We start from the raw sequence: 23580 nt of genomic DNA on the forward strand, positions 1-23580 counted from the left end.
GACAGTGTCTCCATATGGCTCATGCATACAGTCTTGACCAACACGTGGTATCTCCACATGCCTCATACATACAGTCCTGACTAACACGTGGTGTTTCCACATGCCTCATGCATACAGTCTTGATTGACCAACACTGTGCTGTTTCCACATGGCTCATGCCACACTGTGTCTCTCAGTTCTGGCACTGGCACACCTTCCTTCCTGGCCTTCCTTGTACTTATTCGTGCCCCCTTGGAATTAAGTAACATGTTCCATGAGGAGTTAGCCAGGTCACTTTGTGAGCTCCAGATAAAGCACAAGGATCTATGCAAAGCAAGACCTGCAGTCAGCTGGCCTCTGAAGCTAACAATCTACAGATACTGGGCCACAAGGAGACCAGACGGCACTCAAGTTTTGTCAATAGCCTTCACAGTCCACTACTGATCTTTAAAGCTCGGGGTGAACTACTTGCAATTGTAGTATGAACCAGTTTTCAGTCAAGGAACATCCTTCTTATGTATTATTCAAAATGAAGAATAAAGGAAAAAACACTGGTAACAAACACAGAGTCCAATAGATGAGGTAGCTCTTCTGAGACAGGAATATCCACAGAATGAATGGAGGGTACCTGTCCTTCCAGGGTGGCCAATGTCTTCACAGCACACACACACACACCTTAGAAAACTATAGCACGTTTCTATAAAATCTAAATTGAGAAAGACCAGGTCACAATCATTGGCAAAACATTTAGAGTGGCATTAAGATGAAATCAGAGAGAAAAGAGGCAAAAGTCAATATAGAGGAAAAAACAGCAGACACAGCTTTACCTAGACACAGTGTGCATGTGTTCATATATGTGTGCATAGGTATGTACCTATGTGTGTTCCTGCAGGCAAGCTCCATGAACATGAGCAAATATGCTAATAAGTTTGTACTGTCCTTGAGGCAGAATATGTGGTCCTCTCTTGGAGAGGGTGATAGAATCACTCTGACTGCCCATCCTGGTTAACATGGTGTTCTCTGTGCATGGGGTGCAAATGCTTATGGTGTTCATGCCCCTTCAGCCACCCCTCAAAATTTGTACTACCATGTGAATCCTGGGGTCACATTGCCGGTCTGCATTCAGTTTTTGGCTGACATTATGCCCAGCACTCGGGAGGCAGAGGCAGGCAGATTTCTGAGTTCGAGGCCAGTCTGGTCTACAAAGTGAGTTCCAGGACAGCCAGGGCTACACAGAGAAACCCTGTCTCGAAAAACAAAAACAAAAAGAAAGAAAGAAAGAAAGAAAGAAAGAAAGAAAGAAAGAAAGAAAGAAAGAAAGAAAGAAAGGAAGGAAGAAAAGAAGGAAGGAAGGAAGGAAGAAAGGAAGAAAAATGACAGTGTAGAATATAGAGTCTAAATTATCAGAGATTATGGCAATAAATGTTCTGTGTCTGATAATAAAAATTAACTGGCAGAATTAAGTTCTGATTTTCCCTTTTATACAATACTTTGCCTTTCTCTACTTAACCAAACGGGGAGATAGCTAGGCAAAGCAGGGGACTGGACTGCTAATGTGACCCTAGCAGCACAGGGAGCCACGTGAGCTTTTGAACGGAGCTGACTTGTATGAGAACTACCTACTAGAGACTTAGCTCTCTTTTCCTAGGTAACATTAATCTGGCCAGGCTGACCAGAAGATTCTGTAATCAGAGCCTGAGACAATAGCTGTCTGGTCATTCAACTGGTACATTCCAGAGTGAAGGCCTAGTTATTCAGGAACATATATTCGGGCTCTTTAACCACACCACGCACCGAGATAGAAACTGTGACTCGCAGTCATGGGAACTGCCTTGATTCAAACAGGTGATTTGGAGCAAAAGGAAAGTGAGCTTGGTGGCAGAGTGTGTCACAGGTACCCAAAGAGCATTCAAGAGGGAGATGGGGGAACCCCGGGGCTGAAACCCCAAGGAGATAAGTCTTAGCTACAGCTTTAAGGATAAGTGGAATTAGCAAAAGCTATGAAGAGGCATATTGGAGAAGGTTCTGGAAACATAAGAGACCATTGCCTAGTCAGAAACTACGTGGCAGCTGTTAGTGTGGAGTGTGTGTGTGTGTATGTGTGTGTACCTCTAGATCTGTGTTCTGTGGAAAAGCATCTCTTACAGGTGGTGGCATGGAGTAAGGCACTGCAAGACCACAACTGTTTCCCATGTGCTACGTCTCTTCAGGGCTTATTCTGTGCTGGCTGCTTAACATGTGCTGTGCACATGTGCAGCCTGTATGCCCAGTGATCTTACCATTAGTGACAGTCCGGGATTCTGTCCAGATAATACACTTCTAACAATGCTGACTACATCAGCCCAACTTTGGGTAGTATTGCATCATTGATATGCTGTTGGTGCCCTATCTGTGGTGAATACATGTCTATCCACATCTTCCCAGGAAAAGCCACACAACAAAGAGGCCCATGGGCAGGATTCTGGGTTACAGCTCAGAAGTGTTAATCATTGTTGTGGCTCAGCCTCATTTTGCATACACCCCCTCAGTCTTCTGGTTCTCCCTTATTATGAAGCCCACATGGCCCTTAACAGATAGGGCCTCCTTGTACTGGGCTTGCTATCCCCCTGAGCTGCTAGTCAAAATAAATTTTAATCTTTATAAATTACACAGCCTTGGTGTCCTGGAATAACAAGTGAAAAGGGGCTAAGACAAGCCCATCACTGTGGGGTGTGGAAGTGGGAGCAAAGGTGGTCTGTGGTAATGGGCTATTTTTTTTTTTTTTTTTTTGGTTTGGTATAAGAAGAGAATGAATGTGGGACTTTAAATTTGCAAGTCTGGCTTTGCTAACTAAACACTGAATAAATAAAAGGTAACCTTCTTTCTTCGTCTTCACTGATGGAATTCCCCCACTAACCAGATGAGGGCAATGCCAAGAAATTATTTTTTTAAATGACCTTTAGATAGATTTTACATAAGATTCAAAAGGGAAACTATTTTGATGCAAAGTCCAGTGAGAATATCACAATATGTGGGTAAGCCTGAAAACTCGTCCCTCCTTAGAGCACCTAGCATGGATTCCAGAAAACATTTATCTATTTTATCAGCTCCTCTATTTACATCTTTCCTATCAGAGTTGGTAACTGGGATTTATCAACATAGCACACAAGACTCTGTTTGGATGAATCTGGCATGTGGCGTTCCATTTTACAGAATCCTCTAAGTTCCTACCTGGACAAAGGAGGTGACACTTGCTGATGTCTGCTTTGGTGTACTCGTTCCTGCTCTTGCACCAACTGCCCTTTTATTTTGCAAGCAGCCCCGGCCAGTGTTTTATGGAGGAACACCCGCTGCACAGGTCCCACAGAGCCTGGTTAGAAAGGAAACAGACTGATCCACGCACTTTACTTAAAGCGGGAGCCCTGTGCTCTCCCTCCCAGGATTCAGATCACAATTGCCTGGCAGATAGGCAGACCCAACTCCACATCCCAACTCGACGACGATAACTTCATGCCTGTGTTTTGGGGGTCAAGGTGGGAGTGAAGCTGTTCTTGACCCCCAGACACCCGAACCTCCTGCGGGCTGGTGGTTTGCTTAGCGCATGCGTGCGTGCAGAGCTGGTCTGGGCCCGTACTTCCTCCTTCATTCATATAGCTACATTCACACATATGGCTATTCATCTGTTATTTAGGACCGGCTCAGGTAGGGGAAGAACTGGATGAGAAAGCCACACACACACAGTCTGTCTTTCCTCCTGACCGAGGCAGATACCCAAAGGGAACTTCTAATTTCATGGGTCGCTAGTTTTCTAGTGAAGATTTTCTATTGCTCTGTCAAATTTATAGTCTTGTTAAAGACTCCTTTTCCTGAGAACTGTCATTCATTATCAAAGAGGAAGGGGAGCCATGCCCCTCCAGGCTCACACAGCACCTGGAAGTGCAGGGACAGTCAGTCATTAACAGTGACAAGGCAGCCATCCATGGGCCCAACTCTGCTCAGCCAAGCAAACCCAGGAGACCTGGGGGTTGAGCCCAGTGAGGAAGCTGAGGTTGCCCCCTTTCAGTGATGTTCACTGCAGGTTCATCTGAAGCTCAAGGTGGGACAGTGACACTCTCTCAGCTCCTGTTGGTTATGGAAACAACATCTTGAGTTGATGCACAAACTCTGCTACTTTTCACTGTGTGTTGGTTGAGTCAGGATAAAATGGAGTTTTAGTTGTCTCCTCCCGGAAGTCTGATCCGAGGTTAAATTAGTAAATTTATATGAAGTGCCTCAGGAGCACCTGTCAAGAGATAAGCAGATGAAGAGAGGCATAGGGCACATTTACACAGCTGCCTCTACAATGTACGTAGGAACTGCATGCGGGGACATCTCCAAGGTTCAGAATTCCCAGGTCCTTCCCAGCATTCCAGAATGTGGGCTTACCAGGACATGCCCAGGGAGGGCAGGTGCTCAGCCCCACAGCTCTGCTTCAAACATTTCAAAATAGCTCCAAGAGAGTGGCTCATAGCTCCCTGTTTGCAGGTGAGAAACCCAGAGCTTAGAGAGTACAAAGCCAGTGAGCTCTAGCAGCGAGGAAAGCAAGTCTCAGGGAAGATGCAGAACCCAAGAGCTCTCACAGTCTTCACTTCCATCCACTTGGAGCCAGAGATGGAACCTGGAGGATGGTGACTCAACTTCCATGGTGCAGCCTCATGTGAAGCCATTTAGTCATCCTGGTCCTCACCTTGCAAGACAGTGGAGCTCCTTAAGGACAGCAATGATACATGGAGGACAGAGAAAGAGAAAGAGAAAGGCATGGGGCCCAGGAAGTTTATTGTGTAGCCAATTTTCACATGCTTGTTTAATCTATCACCCAGGTCATTTGTCAAGCTTCTCCCGCTGTGGCTCCTTCCCAGCAACAGCAGCCTGGGAAGGAGGAAGAGACCACTTTCCAGAGTCTCAGTGGGGAGGAAGTGCTGTTGACAGGAGCCTGAAGTGCAAGGGGCCCCGGGTCAGCTCCCAGGACACATGGGCGTTCACCCACAGCACAGAGCAGGAGTCCGGAAATTAATCTCATCCATGGTGATAGCTCTTCTGCCCAGATGACCACGATGCTGAGCCTGGGCTCCTCAGAAAGAGGTTCGGCCAACTGTGGCAACCCCATTGATTTTAGTTAGTTAATACGGAGCAAGGAAGTGGTTTAACCAACATTTTGAACCTTGAGTTATTTGTTAGGTGGAAAAGGCAGTTCAGGTTTGAAGGGCACTCTCATACACATTTTAATTGCTCTGAAAGGGTGAGGACATAGTTTTCTGTGCTTGAAGAAAGGGTAGTACCTCTATTGCCACTTAAGTTTCACGTCCTATTTTATACACAGACTACTGCAGCGACAGCCTGACAAGAGAAAGGCACCACTTTTCTCTCTGAGTTCAGAGCACAGAACCGCTTACAACACAGAGAATGTTCAGAGCCTCTTGTCCCAAGCCTGACAGCCATAGGTACCTTGACCACACCAGATTATACAAAGTCTTTTGTTTCGTTTTTAACTCTACTGATTGTTATTGGAAACCTCCATGTTAGCTCTCACAGAAGCAAGTCTCTTCCTCTTCAGACACATAATGCAACACTTTATGCACTTTGTTCATTAAAGTATTTGGTACCTCTGTTATATGTAGTTCACAACAGTTAACCTAAACAATTACAACAGGTATAGATCAGCTAAAATGTGACTCTAAGAATATATGTAGCATACAGCATTACTGCTACCATTGCAACCACCAATCTCCATCTCTATCATCACCACCATTATCACCATCATCACCATGCACACCTCCATCAGCACCCTCCCCATCCTCATTATCACCACTACTATCCCTATTACATCATCCCCATCACTCTAACACCATTCCCACCATATCTAACACCATCGCATCGTCCCCTCACCATCACCATGACAACCTACATTCTGTTGTTCTCCCTTTGGCTTTTTGAGATGGGGTTTTCCTGTATAGTCCTGACTATCCTGGAACTTGCTTTGTAGACCAGGCTGTCCTCGAACTCAGGTAGCTACACTTACCTCTGCCTCCTGAGTGCTTGGGTTAAAGGAGTACACCACCATGCCTGGCACAAGCTACATTCTCATCACCATCATTACATCATTGCCATCACTATCATCTCCGTTATCACCATCACCACAGCTATCATCAAAGTTAGCAATCGTGAGCATTAATATTAGATTCTAATATTAATCACATTTCATGGACCACCTCATTTCATCTTTCTGAAGATCTAGAAAGAAGCAAAAATCTTATTTATTTTTTCCATCTCACGCTCAGTATAAGAATGGAAAGTCAGCTATGTGTTGGTGACACATCCTTTAAATTCAGCATTCAAGAAACAGAGGCTAGCGAGTTCAAGGCCAGCCTGGTTGTCATAGCCAGGTATTGCAGGCTACATAGAGAGACCCTGTCTCAGGAAGAAGGAGGAGGAGGGAGAGGAGGAGGAGGAAGAGAAAGAGGAGAAAGAGGAGGAGAAGAAGAGAAGAGGAAGAAGAGAACAAGAAGAAGAGGAAGAAGAGGAGGAAGAGGAAAAGGAAGAAAAAGAGGAAGGAAAAAAGCAGCAAAAAGAAAAAAAGACAAAATGGTGTTGGAGAGATTGTTTGGTTGTTAAGAGCACTTACTGCTATTTTGGGGAACCCATGCTGTTCCCAACACCCACTTGGTGGCTCATAATCTTCTGCAACTCTCCTGTTTGGGGGTTTTCAGTGCCCTATTCTGGTTCTATGGCCACTGCATACATGTGATGCACAAATGTGCATGCAAGCAAAACACGAATGCACGTAAAATATTTAAATCTTTGAAAGGGAATGGAAGGTGAATAATGAGGATGGAGGGATTGCAGCGAGGGTACATGCTAAACAGTGTGCCTGGAAGGTCAACACTGAGAACAGGTTGCCTTCAGTGAGAACGTATGGTCAGCAGGAAGGACGGATGGTCCACAGTGAGGGTGGAAGATCTACTGTGAGTGATGACGTCAACATTGAAAGCTGGAGATATAAAGTGATGAGACTCGGGGTGAGGTCTTAAAAGCTGTGATGTCACAGAGAGTAACAGCAGCAAGGTCTTCTTAGAACAAGAGGCTCTGAACAGGTGCTGTGTTGTAAGCATTCCATGCCTCAGTGGGTTCCTACCAGATCTTTAATGTCAAGAGTTCCCACCCACTGAGACATTTCCACACAGGGGTGGGCACATAGGTCAAGGAAATTTCATCGTATAACTCATACTCCAGGTGGGTCTTCCCAAGTTCATTAATCCTTTCTGGAAATGTTCTCACAGACACCCCAGAGGCTCTTTCTTAGTCACTTTGTCTTCTCTCAGTAAAGTCGACATGACAATCAAAATTAGTCATCACAAGGTGTGTGCTTCAGGCACTAGTGACTAATGGAATCAGCATTTGCCTTTCATAGAATGTGATAGTGACAAGAAGTATCTTGTCACACCAATAGGACCAACTGGAAGCAGTAAGATAACCTCAGATCGCCTGATGGTCCTCTCTATAGTCAGGTTCTGGTCTGCTACAGATTGTGTTTGAAATGCCTCCTCAAGGATCACATGCTGAGAACCTCATCTCCAGATAATAGATCATGAACACTTATTTCAGTGGAGGATTAATATATTCCTGGGCCCATTCTGAATGGAGAATGTGGAGTCTCGTGGAAGTGAATTATTGAAACATACATTTTACCTTGACTTCTTGTCCTTTCTACTTCCTGTCTATCACAAGATGGAGTTTTGGTTTTATTTTTGCTCATCTATCCTGATGAATGAAATACAGCAGCCAGTGGACAGTAGATTGAGAGAGAATCCTCTGAAACCAAAAACAAAAATAAATTTTTTCTCCTTCAAGTTGTTTTGAATCAGGCATTTTGTCTCAGGGACAAGAACTAACAGGACAGAGACTCATGCCCAAAGTCAGAAATGGGATGGAGACAGAGATGGGGTAGCTGTAGGACATAGATGTTCCCATGGGTGCTGAGTCATTCTTTGACCCTCCCCAGCCTCCTGAGGTGGTCATAATCTCAGGACCCCTTAACATTGGGTGTCTTTACAAGAATGTTTCCTACCTATTTGTCTCTGATGGACTGTCAGTTTCTGTGCTAACTTTACTTGATTTTGTGGCCAATGTCTTTTGTGCTGGCTAAGACTCAGCATCTTTGGATAGGTCATCTGAGACTTCAGTCAGCCCTTCTTTATCATGAATCCTTCTGAAGTGACCATGCACACAACTGTCCCCTCCCAGTTCCCTACCTTCACTCCCCCCCCCCTGCTCAGACCAGTTCAGGCCTCTCTTACCTCTAGGAGCAGTGTGCTATATGCTTCAGACTCACATAGATCTTTGTCCACACCCAGACACAGGATCAGTTACTCCTCTGAATGCTCTGGCACAGAGAGGACAATGTCCCTGGACATCAATGCCAGGGCTGAGCCTGTGAGCGTATTGTACAAAAGAACTTGGGAGGCCTCTCTTCTGGCAATGAGTAACAGAAAACACTTTGCTTTCAGTTCAGTTTACATTGTTTATGTCTCTACTGTAATTCTGCTACCCTTTGTTATAAATTATTTCAATAAAAGATTGCTCCACCACTCCTTCCCTTTTATGACACTAGCTTCTGGGCAGCATGCTGCCACCCTGGTCTCTCCTGGGGACATATATTTGGATGAAGAATGTCCTCTGGCCTCTTTATGGGGAGATCATATATAGGGACCCTTCCTTCATCACCCTTGTTCTTTTTTCCCCCTTAGAACATCATACAGATACCTGAAAACATAGCGCCAAGAAGAGGGACCTACTGTGCTTCACTCCAAGGCTTGATCTGAGGCCTGGACCTGTATATGCCAGCCTTCTCCACTGTAACAAAGCCATTCCACGTTCTAAAGGCTCCCCGAGGAACTACTCACTGGCTGAGCAGCTGTGTGTAGATCCACTCAGTTCATGCACAGAGTAGGACACCGGACAGTGGCAAAGCCCAGAATAGCTATCTATCACCATGAGCTCCTAAACAATTCATTTGTTACAGTTTGGATCTCACAAATCTCCAGAGGCCATTTGTTGAAAGTTTTGGTCCCCATTTGATAGTGTCAGAAATTTTACAGAGCAGGACCTAGTGAATGGAAGGTCACTGAGATATGCTCTTGATCTTGTGGTCCCTGCTCCTCCTGTCCCTTGCTTTCTAGCTACCATGAGTTAAGCAGCTGTGCTTTCACGTGTTCCCTGGTGGGATATTCTTTCTCTCTACAGGTCTCCAAACAACAGAGCCAACTAAACACAGACTGAAACCTCAAAGTTATGTACCAAAATATACTTGTCCTCTTTCATAGTTAATTTTCTTAAGTATTTTCCCCAGAGCACTAGAGAAATGGTCAATACAGGATAGAAATGCTACAACACAGGGGAGGGAGGTCCATCATGTCTTCCTAGAAATTTTCCCTTGACTTTGGAGACCTTCTGTGTCAGATGACTCCTCAAGCTAGGCTTTGTTGTTGTTTTTAAGCAACCTTCTGTGCGATGTTTGAAAGATTCTTAGGATTCAAAGCAAGACATGCACACACGCACACACACACACACACACACACACACACACACACACACACACACAGGAAGGGAGGGAGGAGGGGGAGAGAGGGAAAGGAGGAGAGGGAGAGGGAAAGGAGGAAGAGGGGGAGAGGGGGAGAGGGGGAGGGGGAGAGGAAGAGGGAGAGGGAGGATCCACACATCTGACATAAGCAACTTCTCTAAAATGCTTAGTAATAGTTTTTTGAAGAGTGAATCAATATGTTCCCAAAAGAATGTTCTGTTCGTTCTGTGAAGATGCTCAGGCTTTCTTCATCCTTCAGGTTTATCAGCTCTCTTGGTTTGAGGCAGACTTGTCTCAGAATTAAGGTTCATTTGTAGGACTCTGGAGACAGCACAGCTGAGGTAAAATCAATGATCCACCATCATGCCCAAGGTTACAACAAACATTTGCAGCGCCAAATGTTGACATATACATGTTCTAATGGGACTTGTGTTTGATTCCTTTATGTCTCCATCTCTGGCCAGAAATAACGATCCCATGCTTTCTTTCCTGCTTCCCAAAAGCCACCATTTATGTCCTGTGTGAAAAGGAAGTAGATTCAGTCAGATCAGCTAAGGGGCTCAGACTCACATCCTGAAGGGTAACACACACACAGCCTCGAGCAATAGAAGACAGCCACAATGGCCCCATGTGGGAAACACTTCCGTTAAGATCATGACTAGATGTAGGCCATGTGTTTCCTTCTTAGCCCAAGGGAGAATGCTGAAAGAACACTTTGAGTTTATGGTTTTTCTGATCTAAATCTGACCCCCTAAACTCCTGTGCTGAAATCCTTAGTCCTAAGGTGATGGTATTTGTAGGTAGAACTTTGGGCGGCATTGTGTTCATGAGGTGGATCCCAGAATGAGACTAGAGCCCACATAGATGGACACTCAAGAGAGCTTGTATTGGTCCTATCACACGAGGACATAGAATGAAGCTGCCATCTATAAATCACAGAGGTCCTCTCCCTAGGACTCTACCATAGATGTCCTTGTCTACTTCTCAAGTGCTCTGTTATGCTGATGATGCTGGCCTGGAACTGTAGAAATGTGCCTAAGCCTTAACCTCCCTGGAAGGAATTCAGAAACCCTAGAGTCAACGGGAAAGTCACACCTGTGTAGTGTAAGTGATATTTAATAAACTCTATTAGTTTTTAATTTGACCCAGTCAGCCCCCCAATAATCAAGACTGAGTCCTATGATCCAGTTATTCAGCTTTAGCACAATTACAGGGTGAATTGGCCCCAATCTATTTTTTTCTATGCTAAAAATAGAGTAGGTGAACTCTCTGAGTACTTGCTGTTTGAGTCTCGCCAGGTTATTTCTGCCTTAGGGGGCATTTCACTCGGCCACATGCTCTTACTCCATCTGACTAATGGAGACCTCCCGTTCTCCCATATCCTTCACCTCTCCTCTCTCCTACTTCCTCTTTCTCCGCGTGGTCCTTATCTGTGACCCCCAGCCCTGTAACCGAAGCCTTGAATACCTCTGTTCTCCCAAGAAGTTGGCTGTAGCCACTTTTATTTAAGCAATAGCTTTAGATTGGGGTGCAAGGTTTATACAAGTAAGGTCTGTGCATGAGAATTCCCTCATCTGTGGCCAACCAGACCATGGGGTTCCGAATTTAGCATTTATATGCACAGCACCAGACCAACCCCAACAGTGTGGTCTGCCTCCTGACTTTTCTCCAGGCTAAGCTTTGTTTCTGTTTGGGAAACACACAGTTTGGATTTATATTAATGCTCTGTGTAGGCACCGGCAGCTTCTTGGAGCTTCCCCAGCCTTGATAAGTTAGGCAGTGCTGCAGAGGGAACCAGGAGTCAACTGTAGACACTAATAGTGAGAGTCACTGCTACCATGGGAAAGGACAATGACCAGGCCAGGAAGGGGCATTTCCTTTGGCCCCCATCTGGCAATCAGGCCTAGCAGTGCAGCACGAAGTCTAAGGGTCCTGAGGTGTTTGTCTTGGCAGGCATTTTTATGGCCATTGCTGTTATTCATGGCCATGGTTATTCTTTCCTGAAAGCTGCTGTTGCCTCATGATGCCACGGTACCATTATGATATACAGCCATGACAATGACACTCTAGGTGGAGGGGAAATCTCATTTCCTGGCTAGAGGACCATCCCTCAGGGCATGCTGGCCACCTCACCATGGCCTTTGGAGAGGACTTTTCTAATCACTGTGGTGACAGCCCTGCTGGAGTGTGGCCTTGCATGAGCACTGCAGACCTCAGGGAACAAGTGAATTCAGACGGACTGTTTATGACATGGTCGGTCACCTTCTAGTGCAGTAACAATGACAGTAGATGTCTTGTTTCTGAACACCGGAAACAACACTGCAGAGCCAATGTCCTCTTCATTTCCTGAGACCCAGTGGACACAAACACAAGCTAATCCACACGTCCTGAGTTGCTACAGACCTCTCAGGAGAAATCCTTTGAAGGTTGTTTTCTTTGAACACATGAAGTGCTGGACATGTGAAAGATAGGAGGGCTCTTCCCTTTCTCCGAGTTCAGCTTTGATGACAATATCCAAGCTGCTAAAACATTCCAAAGTAGCTTCACTGCTACTCTTCTCTGAACCATGTTTGGGTGTTTCTTGGGGACAGCAGAACCACTGACTTCAGAGACAGAGTTGAATCTACCTCCAGTGAAGGCACTTGGCTCTAAATACATCATTTTACCTGGACAAGAGGTGTCTCCTTCTCTATTACGCAGCCCCAACGTCATGTCCAGATCCTCTGGCTGAACTTGGGAGAAGATTACCTAGTCATAGAGAGCTTAGCATTTGGGAAGGAAAGGCAAGAATGAGAATGTTGACATCACAGGGCTGGGCTAACCTTAGACAATCACTGACCTAGTCAATAATCATATACATCCCAAGGACTTACAGGCATTGTTATGGAGTCCACCCCTGTGTGAAAGCCTGTGTCCATAGCTTGTTGGCTTTGACCACTATGACAGTGAGTGACATGGCTGAATTTATAAATGTGGGCCATAACCATGTAAGTACTAATGTGTATCTGTTATCTTGGATTTCATCCACATCTTTCCTGGAGTCCAGCAAACCCAGAACTTTGTCTGTAGCTTTGCTCAACAGCTGAGCCTCAGACATATTCAGAAGAAAGTGGGGCCAGGGCTGAAGTGCTCCCATTTGGCCTCCCAGAGAACCCCAGAAAGCCTACAAAACAAGGTGTCTGTTCCTAACTCAGGCAAGCCACCCAAGTTGAGAAGAATGGGTAGAGCCATTTAGAGAAGAGGTTTGTGACAGGGAGAATGAGCCAAACTAGAGGTGAACAATACCTCTCTCACAGGGAGAAACAAGACTTCCCACTGCTAAGACTAGCCTTTCCTCATCCAAAAAAAAAAAAATTGTGCCTATTTTGTTAGAATTGCCCAGCCATTGGTACTGTCACTTCTCAGAAAACTATTTCCACAGAAGTAACGCCCTCTCTGGCAATCTTGAAAGTGGCTATTCTGATGGGTCCTTCTTGGGCATCAGGAAGACCATACCTGCAGTTGTTCACCTAGAAGCTGTGCATATCCCGAATCCATATGAACTTTTGTATCTGGGTGTGAGCAGGAAATTTGTATTCAGGAACCTCGTCCTTTCCAAGGCCCCCACTGGCTCCGTCCAAACATGTCTCTGTCAGCGCTGTTGCAAGCATCATCACTCTGAGATTGGGCAGGTGGGGAACAACTGCTTAAGTCGCTGCACATCTGGACAACTGACTTTGTACAGTGGGGGAAACTGAGGTTGGAGTGAGGTGGCTTTCTGAAGCCCCAGCACAGTCACGATCTCGTTGAGAGTAGTTGCCCATTCTGGCACACAGGAGGATGGCAAGACACAAAGATGGGCCCTACCACCTCCTGCGATGTCTAAATGAGATTACACCCCCACTAGATGAGGCTTCTCCCAGGCTGTGTTCTTGGCTAAAGAGCAGCACTGAACTCAGACAGTCCTGTGGCAGCCTACCCAGGGCACACACACCTTCTTCTGGAGTCAGTCTGTACCTTTCTCTTTGCTGAGGCAAAAATACCCAACAGAAGCAACTTAAGTAAGGATTCATTTTGGTTCACAGTTCAAGTGGACAGACTGTCATGGTGGGGAAGGCATGGCAGCAGGAATGTGAGGCAGCCACTCTGTATCCACAGCCAGAAAGCAGAGAGAGCTGATGGTGCTCAGCTATACTTCTCTAGCCTACTTCACAGAGTGGTACCAACCAAACTTAGGGTGGGCCTTCCCACCTCACACACTTAGGGTGTGTCTTCTCACTTCACACACTTAAGGTGGGTCTTCCCACAACATACGTAGAGGATAGGTCTTCCCACCTAACACACTTAGGATGGGTCTTCCCACCTCAATTAACTCAATCTAGAAACTCCTTTTAAGACATGCTCAAAGGAAAAGTCTCAGCATGGCACGAGGACATTCCTCTTTCTGGGAATTAAGGTCTTAGACCCCTTGTTCTGCACAGCCTTTCCAACTGTAACTGAGATGGTTGATAGATAAGCTACTGTTCCCACCTCTTGTCTGTACTTGGATGTCACGAGGTCTCAATGAGTCCAGCAGTGTCTAACCTGAAGGAAGTTCCCTGGGAGCTTCATGCTGTATGCCTCTTCTCTTGGCTGGTGACAGGACAGTTCTCTGCAAGGCAGTGAGGGAAAGCTTTGTTTTAGCATAGTGGAAGCAAGTACTATTTTAATTATACTCCAGTGAAGAAACAGTCAGCGGAGGCCCGGGGACGCTACTAATTTGAGATTAGATAGTTAGATCCAGTATCTCCTGAATTTTGAATAACTCATGGAATAATGTTACCCCTTGCTTATCTTGAAGGATGTATCATACACACTACACTAGACATTAAGTATGGGAAGCTGGAAGGACAGCTTCACTTTGGGCAGTACAACTGTGGAGATGCTATGCTGCCTGCTTCTGTGCATAGCCAGCTTCCTCTCACCCAGCCTCATCATGTGACTGTCATTCTCTGGTTCTGGCTTCCACAGAACCCTCAGGCGTGTGCTGGAGAGTTCAGTCTACCTGCCCAGTCTGTGCCAGTGTGGGGAGTGAGGGCAACCATATTCCTAAGGACCAGGGGACCCTGAGGTCCCAGACTGGAGATCCATTGGTGCTGGTATGTTAGCCGCTGGGGTGCTACCAGGAGACACACTGTCATATAGGCTTTGTCATTGATATTTGGCCTGAAGGTCCCTTTCTTGGTTTGAGTAGGTTTGGCCCTCATAGACTCAAGGGTTTGGATGCTTAGTCCATATGGCATGGCACTATTAAGACTTATTGGAGGAGGTGTGGCCTTGTGGGAGGAAGTTTGTCACTGGGGAGATGGGGCTTTGAGTTCATAAAAGCTCAAGCTACACTCAGTTTAAAAGAATACCTTTAATCCCAGCACTTGGGTGGCAGAGGCAGGCGGATTTCTGAGTTCAAGGCCAGCCTGGTCTGCAAAGTAAGTTCCAGGACAGCCAGGGCTATACAGAGAAACCCTGTCTCGAAAAAAAAAAAAAAGAAAAAAGAAAAAGAAAGTCTCCTCCAGGCTGCCTTTGGATCAAGATGTAGAATTCTCAACTCTTCCAGCACCATGTCTGTGTGCAAGCTGCCATGTTTCCCAGCATGATAATGGACTAAACCTCCGAAACTGTGAATCAGTCCCAGTTAAATGTTAGCCTTTTAAAAAGTTGCCTTGGTCTTGTGTCTCTCCACAGCAATGGGAATCTTATTAAGATAGTCCCCTCTTGACAATCCTGGGGAAGACTCAGGAGGGATGTCATTGGGGTAACCTAGAGGCCTCAGGGGACCGAACAGCTGAAGTTCTGACTAAGAGAGCCCAGCATAACTCTGCCAGTAAAGCCAGAGGAACTAAGAGGCATCACCTGAGAATGTCCACAAAGCAGCTCAGAGGCATAAATAAAGGGCTGCTTACCATGGGCTGAGACATTTACCATCAGAGGTCAACTGCTCCTCATAGGCCTTGCACTGTGTCTGGCCAATATTCAAGAGCCCTGGGAAGCTACATACACATATCCAGCTTGAGGGACTCCAGATAAAGAAACTAAATACTGTGTGCAAAGGACACAGTATAAGGACTCAGAAAGGCAGTCTTGGCAGCGGATAAGACTTCTCCTGGGCTCTGTGGAACAGCTGTAGCCAAAGTATCCAGGTCCTCTATTAAGCCATCTGTCCTGTGAGACCTGGAGAAGCATCAGAGAAAATCAACACAGAATTTCACAGAACAGCAGCAGCAGACCTTCCATGGGTCTGTCAGTCGAGAAAGCTAGGAAAAGGCCTGGCCAGAGTTGTTTTTGTTTTTGTTTTTTTCCAGGAAAGATGTTTGACCACGGATGTGCCATGACTAAAGTCCCCTTTGGTTCATGTGTCTGTTTATGTCTACAGACAAAAGACCATTTTCTCACAAGATACCCAGTCCACAGTGGATGCCCTCTTTGTAACTAATGGCATCGGTAGTGACCTTGTCTCCAAGCAAGGTCATGTGCTGCTGCACAGGGGTTTCACTCCACCAAAGCCCTAACACAGACACGATTGGTGAGTGACAGAGCTCTGCTGCACCCAGGTGCCCACCAGGTCTCCCCACCGCAGCACTGGAGGTCCAGCCAGGGCTGCAGCTTTTCTGGTCTCACCTCTATCCTAGGACCCAATTGCTGAGGTCCAGATTCCGCTCTGTCTCTGTGGAGAGGTGAACCTACCCAGCTCCTGGAAGCCTGCCCAGGACCCCGCAGATGCCTTTTCCAGACTTGCCACCTGATTTGTTTTCTCAGAGGAAGCTGGTAGCAGGATGGGCCTGACCCTGCAGCCCTGACTCCTGTAAAGTGATCCCAGCATTGCAGGAAGTCAGCAAATCACAGCTTGTGATGACAAGATGGGCCTCATAAGATCAGCACCCTGTGTGATGGGGGAACCTGGCCCCCTATGTGCCAGCAGGAACTGATTTACAGCCTCAGTGGCCACCATGGGCTGGGGGCATGACTGTTGGCTGTCCTGTGCAGAGCAGGAGGGCAGTGGAGTAAGCCACACCCTTTCTGTTCTGTTCTTCAGGAAAGGGACAAGCAAACACCAGCCCCGGTGGGTTCTCAGCCCACAGCTCCTGGGTTTCCCGAGCATCTAACCCTCGCTCCAGTCTGAAAGCAGAAGAGAGGGGCCATATGCATGAAAACATTGTGGAGAGCTTTCAAGTGACAAGAGGAGGTGGCTCAAGGTCGAGGTGTTGATGAGCTTCCTAGAAGCTAAGTAAAAAGCCACATTTGCTGCATAGAAGTTTTTTTATCCTTTCCAAAAAAAAAAAAGAAAAAAGAAAAAAGAAATGAAAAATGCCTTAAAAAAAAAACAAAATTGCAGACAAGTATGAAGAAATAAAAAAAATAGCATGAAGAAAAGAACCATGTCCACGAGGATCAACAAGAAGAAAACACAGACACACACAGACACACATACACACACACATACACACACACATACACACACACACTCACACAGACACACACACAGACATACACACAGACACACACATACAGACACACACACACAGACACACACACGTACACACATACACACACATACACGCACACATACACACACACACTCACACACACACACAACACATACACACACACAGACACACACACATACACACACACACTCACACACACAGACACACAACACATACACACACTCACCCACACAGACACACATATACACACTCACACACACAAACACACAACACACAACACACACACACACACAGCTAAAGTATACCTAATGAAAGGTAAACCAATTTAAAGAAAAAGGATTATATTTGCATGGCCTGAGAGACCCATGGTGGTTGAGACAGAAGTTCATCAAATTGGGCTGCAATTCTCATCAAAATACCAGCAACCCTTCTATAGCAATTAATTAAAAGGGCAATCTTAAAATATATGTGAAAATGAAAACAACTTAGCCTACCAAGCAAACCTTCAAAAGCATAAAAAGGACACATTGTGAGGACACAACCCCTGGAGTCAAAGGCCCTTGTAAAGCAACTGTAATCAAGAGGCCGGCCTTGGAGAGAAGGTGGAGAGACAGCCAGGCACGAGCTCCAAGGTTCATGTTATGTGATTTCAGCCCATGATACCCATGCAACTAAAATGAAAATGATGGAGCGATAAAAATAAGAACACAGATTGATGAAAGTCGACCACTGCAATCAACACCACAAACAAAATGGTATTATCAGCAAATCAGTCGGGCATAGCTGGGCTCACATACGGAGGAAGCACAGGGAGGCTCTGGTCTCAGGGCGACATAAAGGCGAACTCAAAATTCAAAATTCATTACTTCTTTTCTCATTCAATGTCATTATACACACACACACACACACACACACACACACACACACACACACACACACATATATATATATATGGGCAATCTTAAAATATATGTGAAAATGAAAACAACTTAGCCTACCAAGCAAACCTTCAAAAGCATAAAAAGGACACATTGTGAGGACACAGCCCCTGGAGTATTTTAGTATTTTAGTATTTTATATATATATATATATATATATATATATATATACACACACATGTGTGTGCACATATATATGTGTATATGTATGTGTGTATATATATATATATTTATATATATATGTAATATTATGATGGTTTATATATGCTTGACCCAGGGAGTGGAACTATTAGAAGGTGTGGCCTTGTTGGAGTAGGTGTGGCACTGTGGGTGTGGGCTTTAATACCCTCATCCTAGCTGCCTGGAAGCCAGTCTTCTCCTGGCAGGCTTCAGATGAAGATGTAGAACTCTTGGCTCCTCCTGCCCCATGCTTGTCTGGATGCTGCCATGCTCCTGCCTTGATGAGAATGGACTGAACCTCTGACCCTGTAGGCCAGTCTCAATTAAATGTTGTCCTTATAAGAGTTGCCTTGGTCGTGGTGTCTGCTCACAGCAGTAAAACCCTAACTAAGACAAATATATTCCTAAGCACGAGTATAACCCGCTCAGTTAGTATAATGTCACACGTACACATATACACATATATATTTGAGTGGGTGATAAGTTGGTATTAGATAACAAACTAATATTCTCCTCCCTGAAAGACTATTTCTCCCACTCTCCTATTCCTTAGTTACCTGTAGTTCATTATGCAGACTTGAGGTCTTCTGTTTCCCCGTGTCCATCTTAGCATGTCTATTGTCATGTTTAAACAGTCATGTTGTTCAGATTTTATGGGTGTAGCTATTATTGTTCCTAGGAGAACAGTCTCACAGCAAACTCCCTGATCTTCCAGCTCTTACAGTCTTTCTACCTCCTCTTCAGCAATGATCTCTGAGCTTAAGGGCAGGGGTTGTTTTGTACATCTGTCTGCTAGGCCTGGCCGCCACAACTCTGCATTGTGAGCTTTCATGGTTTTCTTTAATGCTCTCCCTCTATCCCAAGAGATGCTTCCTTGACAAGGGGTGAGGTCTATACTTACTTGTGGGAAGAAGGACAAATATTTAGAATGTAGGTAGAGATTATGCTAGTTTGGTAAAGTGGTGCTTTTAAGTTCTCTAAGATCCATGACTTTGCTAGCTCTGGGTTGTTTACGTTTCCTGTACTGGGCTTGATTTCCTTCATATTGAGTGGGTCTTAAGTCCAATTAGAGAACTGTTGGTCACTGCCAAGGCATGCATGCCACTACTGCACCCTTGGGGCTATCATGCCATGCTGGTCACTGCCGTGGTTCACAGTCACCATAGCTGGGTCGGGCTGTTGGTTGCCTCCTCCCTTGGAAGCTTGCATGTTGCCTTCTGGTGTCATGAGAGCTTGTTCCCAGGGAGGAGGCTTTTAGGTCAGTTCCAGCTCAGGGCCTCTGGGGACTGTGTCTGAAGTACACGATGTCTTCAGCAGCAGGGACTTAATTTCTACCTCTGAGAGGCAATCGAGGAATAGCAAAAACCTGGAATGCTTTTAGAGTCTCTTGGAGTCAAAGATAGTTTCTCATACCTGGCATTGGGTTTTCATCACATGGTCTTTGACTGCTCACAAATTCTTCTGCATTTGTCTTCCTCCCCGTGCCTAATTGGAACCCGCACTTCTCCCATTTTCCCATCAGATGGTGTATATCCTGCTATTCTCTTCTCTTTTGCACCCCGCCCCATGCTGCCTTTTTACTGCCCCACGTTATTCACAATCACACCAGGATGTCTCTCCTAACTGAAGATTGGGAGCTAGGAGTCTCACGTGAGAGAAATTGCAAGACGGTTTTCTCTGTGATCTGGGTTACCTCATTTAGTATGGTCTTTTCTAGCTTCATCCATTTACCTTCAAATTTTATGATTTTTTTCCCCTTATAACTGAACAGAATTCCATAGTGTAGATGTGCCGCATTATTGTTTTCCATTTGTCAGCAGAAGGGCATTTAGGTCGTTTTCATGTCTTAGCTATTGTGAATAGAGCATCAATGAATGTGGCTGAGAGACATCTGTGGAGTAGCATGAGGAGTCCTTTGGGCATATGCTAAGGAGAGGTAGAGCTGGATCATATGGGAGATCTACTTGAGATTTTTGAGGACTTTCCACATTGATTTCCATAGTGGCTGGACCAGTTTGCAATCTCAAACAACAGTGAATGAGAGATCCCTTGTCCCCATACCCCTCCACTATTTGCTGTTGGTTATGTTGATCTTTGATGTTCTACCTGGGATAAGATAAAAATCTCAAAGCTGTTTTGATTTGCATTTCCCCAATCATTAAGGAGGGTGAACATTTTTTGAGCTGTTTCTTAGTCATTCCTTCCTTCTTCTGAGAATCCTCTGTTCAGATACCAGGCACTTTTTTGGATGGGTTACTTTTTAAAAAGCTCTTTGTTTTCTGAATTCTTTGTATGTGTTGGGTAGCAGTCCTCTGTCAGGTGCATAACTGGCAAAGACCCCCTCTCATACTGTAGACTTTATCTTCACCCGATTGACTGCTTCTTTAGCTGTGCAGAGTTTAGTTTTTAAACCTCACTTGTCGATTGTTGGCCTTAATTTGTGGCCAAATGGAGTCCTATTCAGAAGGCCCTGTGGTTCGTAAGGTACTGCTGATGGCTTCTGGCAGCTCTGGTGTTTCATATTTGGGTCTTTGATCCATTTGAAGTTACTTTTTGTGTAATTTCACCTTTCTATACATGGATATCTGGTTTTTCCAGCACCATTTGTAGACATTGACTTTCCTCTGGTGTATGTTTTTGGCATTTTTGTTAAATATTAAATGACTGAAGTTACATGTACGCATGTTTGAGCCCTTAGTTTTGTCTTACTGGTCTACAGGTCTGGTTCTTGGGTTTTGTTTTGCTTTGTTTTTAGTCAATTCTGTATTGTCTTTATTTTTATGCGTCTTGCAATATATTTTGAAATCTGGAATGATAATCCTGTCAGCATTATTATTATGTTTTTTGCTGAGGACTGTTTCTCTATCTGGATCTTTTGTGGTTGCATATGAATTTTTGGGTCACTTTTTTTCTATTTCTGTAAAGAATGATATGGGAATTTTGATTGGGATTTCATTAAATCTGTAAACAGCTTTTGGTAAAAGTGATCATTTTCACAATGTTAAGTCTACTAGCCCAAGAGTGTGGGGTGCTTTTCCATTTTTTAGTGTCTTTAGCTCTTTCCTCAGAGACTCAGTATTTCCATTGTACAGGCACTCACCTCCTCGGTTAGGTTTATTGCTATACATGTTACTTTATTTGAGGCTTTTGTAAATGAGATTGTATCCATGAACTTATGAACTCTGTGTGTTTGTTGCTGTGACGGTATAGAAAGCTTTCGATTCTGTGTCTTCTTGTTTATCATTTTTAGAAAGTTTCTGGTAGAGTTTTGCATCTCTCTGCTGTATGGTACCATATCATCTGCAAATAGGGGGAGCTGTATTTGCATCCCTTCAGTTTTCCTCTCTGGCCTTAGCTTCTGCCAGAGTCTCGGGCAGAGTGCTGAAAAGGAGTGAAGACAGTGGAGAGCCCTGTGCTGCTCTGACTTTAGTGGGATTACTTCCGAGTTTTCTCCATTCAGAATGACTTTGGCCATGAGTCTCATATAGCTTCACTATATTGAGGTATATTCCCTCAAGTCTTACATTCTCTAGGACTTTTACCATAAAGTCAAGTTATGTTTTTGTTAAAAGATTCTGATGCACTTATTGAGATGATTATATAGTTTTCCTTTAAGTCCACTTTTGTGGTTTAGTACATGACTTGTTTATATTAAACCATCTCTGCATTTCAGGGATAAAGCCAACTTGGTCATGGAGGGTAATCTCTTTTATATATTCTGTATTCTGTTTCTAAGAATTTTATCGAGCATTTTTGAATCTATGTTCATCAGGGATATTTTTCTCTTCCTCCTCTTCTTCCTCCTCCTTTCTTCTTCCTCTTCCTCATCTCTTTTTCCTCCTCCTCCACCTCCTCTTCCTCTTTTCTTCCTCCTTTCTTCCTCCTCTTCTTCCTCCTCCTTTCTTCTTCCTCTTCCTCATCTCTTTTTCCTCCTCCTCCACCTCCTCTTCCTCTTTTCTTCCTCCTTTCTTCCTCCTCTTCTTCCTCCTCTCTTTCTCTTCTTCCTCCTCCTCTTCCTCTCTTCCTCCTCCCTTCTTCCTCCTCCTTTTTTGAATAGTTGAAGAAGGATTCACTGCAGATCTTTCAAAGTCTGGTAGAATTCTGCTGTGAATCCATCTGTCCCTGGAGTAATTTTTTTAGTGCAAGGGGGTTTTGTTACTATTTCAATCCCCTCATTTGATATGGGTCTATTTAGATTTTTTACTTCTTGCTTTAATTTTGGTGTAAACAAGTACTTTTTAAAAATAGGTAAAAGAGTTGAATAGATAGCCCAGTCAGGAAGCTAGAATAAAATCAGCAAATCAGAGGATGCCTAACATTTCTATTGATTAGAAATATTCAAATCAATACCACAGACATGTCACAACATGCTCACTAGGAGTGCCTGCATATTTTTAACTTCTGGCAATATTCAATGTTGATAAAAATTGCAGTGTGGAATTCTCCAGCATTGCTGATGAAAATGAAAAAAGGAAAAAAGATCACAAATGTGAATAAAACCCAAGTCAGCCATTGCTTCGTAAGTCTTTCATGGGGAAGGGAACGTTTATGGTCACACGGTGTCCTATGCTCAGATCTTCACAGCCGTTTATTCACGAAATGACCTCAATCACTGAATGAATAAACAGGCTGTAGTTCATTTAGAAAATGAAACAGATGCAGGGATTGCCCATCGGATGATTCCATTCATGGGAAAGTTTTGAAAAGGGAAGCCATGGTACTGAGGAGCAGTTATTGGGTAACCCGCAATAGCATAAGAGAAGTTCGTAGAGATGGAAATAAATTATATATGCTGCTAGTGGCTTCATGACTATAAATCTATATTGGTCAAATCTCTGAATGCTGACCGTGAGACTTAGTGAATATTCTTTTATGTAAATTACACCTCAAGGGATTTACATTGATTGATTGATTGAATGATTGATTGTAGGAGCTCAGCTTGACCACTAAGCTCACTTTCAGCCTCTCTGTAAGCCCTTTGCTTCCTTATATTTCTTCAGCTTTAATTCGGGACAGCCTTTAGGCCAGCTTCAGGGCAGATTTCTGCGCTCAAATACCTGGCAGGTGACATTTAAGCCACACAGAACTTCCTAATAAATGTCATAATTTGAAGAAAGATTTTGTTCATCAGTTCAGTAGAATCTCCCAGATCATCTGATGATTAAAATTTAACAAGACTGACACCATCCAGTTTCTATCTGACTCTGATTTGACATCCTCCTACAATGGTCATGGGCTCCTCGGGCATGGTATTTTCTTTCAGCTGAGGGAATAAGCTGTCCAGTCATTGTTGATGGCCTTGTCCCATCAGGGACCATTCGACAGTCAGGTCCTTTCAAATTCCCCATAGATGCTGCCAGATGGTACTACTGGGTGACTGGTGTCTATAGGTAGAAACAGTTCAGTATCTGACAACCTGGAGTCCATA

The sequence above is a fragment of the Mus caroli genome, chromosome 17 (genome assembly GCF_900094665.2).
Source record: "Mus caroli chromosome 17, CAROLI_EIJ_v1.1, whole genome shotgun sequence".
Lineage (NCBI taxonomy): Eukaryota > Metazoa > Chordata > Mammalia > Rodentia > Muridae > Mus > Mus caroli.